This window comes from Diospyros lotus, chromosome 6, assembly GCF_014633365.1.
Source record: "Diospyros lotus cultivar Yz01 chromosome 6, ASM1463336v1, whole genome shotgun sequence".
Classification (NCBI taxonomy): Eukaryota; Viridiplantae; Streptophyta; class Magnoliopsida; order Ericales; family Ebenaceae; genus Diospyros; species Diospyros lotus.
In genome coordinates, this window is record NC_068343.1 from 40,973,198 (window position 1) to 40,977,339 (window position 4,142).

The 4,142-nt window shown below is 41.2% G+C and overlaps 1 non-coding gene across 1 annotated transcript; it reads right to left on the minus strand.

Moving 5' to 3' along the window:
- Window positions 1-3,315: 3,315 nt before the first annotated feature.
- LOC127805405 (small nucleolar RNA R71) lies at window positions 3,316-3,420 on the minus strand. Its single transcript, XR_008024136.1, has one exon. It is a non-coding gene; the product is annotated as a small nucleolar RNA R71 (small nucleolar RNA).
- Window positions 3,421-4,142: the final 722 nt, after the last annotated feature.

Consider the following 4,142-nt stretch of genomic DNA (forward strand, 5'->3'; position numbering starts at 1 on the left):
ACATAACACCAAGGCAGATGATGATGCAAAAGACAACCATTGCCACCAACATCAAACCACTCACACCCCAGTTACTACTTCTAATTGACCTCGTAAAATCGGGGTCATCCTTTTGGACTTCATCATGTTAAAGACAAGACCTTCTGCGGATTCTCTAGCCAAGAGATTTCGTAGCCAAGAAGCCTCCTACCAATTTATACAACCTCAAGAGGCGAGCAACCGATTACATCACCATGGAGTAGTGATAGCATGCATATTTATACCATATTTTGGCATTTCACTTCATTCTTATTAGGCCATTTGAAGTAATTTTTGCTGATATTTCATTGTTTCTATTTTATTATGCTTCAAATTGTCCTTACACTATTTTCTATCTTACCTCTATGGATCCAGGCTTTAGGGAATATTGGATGGGCTAGAGAAGTGGCTCACTAAAGGAGCTTGGGCTTACTTTCAAGGAGCAAACTTGGGCTACTCAAATTATGCTGTTTTTGGGCTTACTTGTTTTCTGTTGGGCCAGGCCCAACCCTAGCCTTCCTAGCTTTCCTTTCTTAGCCATGTATTTAAGGCCTCTTAGCATTAATTTTCAGGGAGGATGATATAGAAGGAGAGGAGAAAATAGAGAGGATTCTGCCCGTTTTTGTTATTGTAGCATTTTTCTGTTTTCTACATCTTTTGTTCCATTCTGTTTTCCTTGCTGTAATGATAGGCTAGAACATTTTGTAACCGGTTGTGTGTCTTGAATCCATGTGGAATTTGAGTCCCGGATGAGCTACAAGAATCTGGTTTGTTGTTTGTTTCTTATTCATTTCTATTTGGTTTAGTTTGAGCAGATTTGTGAATGCATGGAGTTCATGGCAGGTTTGTGTGAATTTGCATGGTTTCATTTTCTGTTAAATGCTTAAGAGAACAGAATGTTATAGCCGGTTGGTATAACATCTCGGAAATGAATATTATGTGCTTGAACGGTTGTTCTTGCATAGGTCCGGATAGGTTGAATAGAGAGTGAATGGTTGCATTTTGTTTGCAAGAGATTTCTACATTCATTTTGTTATTTCCAATCATTCTAATCCTTGGACGGTTGTTGGGGATGCTTTGAGTTTGTTTTCCGGAGATCAAAACATCTAGCAAGCCAAGACATATAGGTTGGACAAGGAAGATTCCACATAGGAGACAAATACACAGCCGGTTGCATATCTTTTACTGATTTTTCATCATCTTTATCTTTCTGTTTTGTTAATTAGTTTTCTGTCAAACCCCCCCCCCCCCCAATAAACCGTTGGTTATGTTGGTTCTCCTTTGTTGGTAGAAGAAAGTGAGGCTCCTTGTGAGAGATGACCTAGGGTGCACTTTGCTGCAAACTAGAGAAGAGATGCAAACATAGATCTCTAATTCTGGAGTGGTTCGACAATCGCTGGCCAGAATTTTGGCGCCGTTGCCGGGGAGCCAAGTTTTTCTTCTAAAAACATAGAGGACCGACCCTATTTTCTGTTTGTTTTGTTTTCTTGTTTGTGTGTTTTATCTGTTTTGTGTTCTTGGTGAAAAGGTTATCAGTTGTTTATGAGGTTATTCGTTTGGTGTTCTTGGTGAAAAGCTATTCTGTTCTTGAGATAAACTGATAGCAAGCAGCAACAGAGAAGCCTCATTTGCCTTTTCGATCTTCTTTTTGTTTGTGTGTATTTTCCTTTTATGTTTTCTCATTTTTGGAATCATTTTTGAACCAAGAAGTGGCTGTTGGAGAGGGTTGCACAACCTGAACAACTGAAAAAGCAACCCTGCAGCAACTGAAAAAGCAAAACACCTGCAGTCCTTCTCTGATTTTTCAGTATCACACCTTGTTTGTGTCCTTCTCTGGTCTTCATGTGCTCTGATAGGCGCTGAAAAGCAAGCTCACACAGCAAGGAGACAACCCTGCAGCAGATCAGGAGCATAACTATTTTTAGAATGCTCTGAATCCCACCTTTTCTGCATCTGACAGCAGATCACCTCAGTAGCGAGGACATTCCTTTTATTTTTCCCTTTTAGCATTCCTTTTATTTTCACTTCTAGCATTCCTTTTAACGTTCCCACTAATCTTCTTTTCGTTTGGCAGATAGACAACCCTGCAGCTGCAACCAAGAGGAGAAGACCCCAGCAGCTTTCCCATTCAACAGCTGTTTTGACCATCTCCATAACAGATAGCATTATTTAAGGATTGAGCTCGAGATACCGGTGCTATCCTCTTCCTTTCTCATCCTTACTTGATGTTCTTTCATGTCCATATGCTTTCCTTGATGTTTTCTTGCATTTAGAGTGGTCTTTGAGGCAAAATAGGAGTTGATTTGATAAGAAAACGATTTTGACAGTTACTGTTCACTGGTTCCTACTTTCTCCGATTGAGCTGAAACTTGGTGTCTAAAGAAAAGGGGGTGTGGGGATAAAGAGTCACTGATGTGCAGTGAGGAGACCCTTTTTTGGCCAAATTCCAACGTTTAGACCACTTTTTGGGCCATTTTGTGTTTCTCAGTGGCTAATTTGGTGTGGTTTTTAGTGTTTTTAGGTCCCTTAGTGTTTTTGTGTTGAAATTTTGTGAAAAATTGCATAAAAAAATCATCTAAGGGCTTATTGTTTGACCTGTTTTTGTGTTTGTGTGTTTTTGTTTTTGTTTGTGTGTTTTTGTGTTTCTGTGTTCTTGGTATGCATAAGCCATTTTGTGTGCTGTTTTTGTGCTAATCTCTAGTGCATGACCAGGTCATCTAAGAAAACATTACTTGACTTGGATCTTGAATTAGAGAACACTCTTAGAAGGCAAGCTAGAGAGCTTAAGTCTCGGGATAGGATTGACCCTAATAGTGCTTCTAATACTTCATCCGAACCTATTCCAGAATTCATCAATATGGCAGATAATGGTAATGGAAATAATGGAAATCATGGAAATCATGGTAATGGAAATAATGGAAATAATGGTCATTTGGATGGTAGAACCATTAGAGAGCTGGCTGCACCTGATGTGCATTACCAGCCCCTATGTATTCAATACCCACAGTTGGATGCTAACTTTGAACTAAAATCTGGACTAATCCACTTGTTGCCCAAGTTTCATGGTCTTGCAGGAGAGGATCCGCACAAGCATCTAAAAGAATTTCATGTTGTTTGCTCAACCATGCGGCCACAAGGAGTAGATGAAGAGCAAATCAAGCTGAGAGCCTTCCCATTCTCACTTGATGGATCAGCCAAGGATTGGCTCTACTACCTGCCACCAGCTGCCATTACCAGCTGGGATGGATTGAAAAGGATCTTCCTGGAAAAATTCTTTCCAGCCTCCAGAACAGCATCAATAAGGAAGGAAATTTGTGGTATAAGGCAGATGAGTGGTGAAACTCTACATGAGTATTGGGAGAGGTTCAAGAAGTTGTGTTCCAGCTGTCCTCACCATCAGATAAGTGACCAACTCCTAATTCAGTATCTCTATGAAGGTCTAATCCCCATGGACAGGTACTTGGTAGATGCTGCAAGTGGAGGAGCTTTGGCAGAGAAGACCCCAGCAGCTGCACAAGAGCTGATATCAAAGATGGCACAAAATGCCCAGCAATTTGGCACCAGAATTAACACTCCTACAAAAGCCATCAATGAAGTCAATGTGGCTGCCACTATGGACCAGCAAAGGATGGAAAACAAGCTTGAGGAATTGGCTTCCATGGTCAGGCAGTTGGCATTAGAGAGAAAGCAACCCCAGCTTTGTGGCATTTGCTCCTTGCCATCCCATACAACAGATCAATGCCCACAGTTGCAAGAAAATAATGAATCTGTTGCTGGCATCTTCCCTGGTAGACCTTTCCAGCAGCACAATCCACCTTTCCAGCAGCATCCACAACACAAGTATGATCCATACTCAGCCACCTACAATCCAAGTTGGAGAGACCATCCAAACCTCAGATATGGAAACCCTTCCAATCAACATGTGCACCAACAGCAGCCATACCAGAATCAACCATTTCAGCAGAGGTTCCATCCTTCAATTTCAAGCAACCATGCTCCACCACCAAGGCAGAATCAAGCCATGCAACAAGCACCACCATTACCCAAGTCAGAACCTACCTTAGATGATCTTGTTAAGCAACTAGCAGCCAACACACTCCAATTCCAACAGAAAACAGAAACCA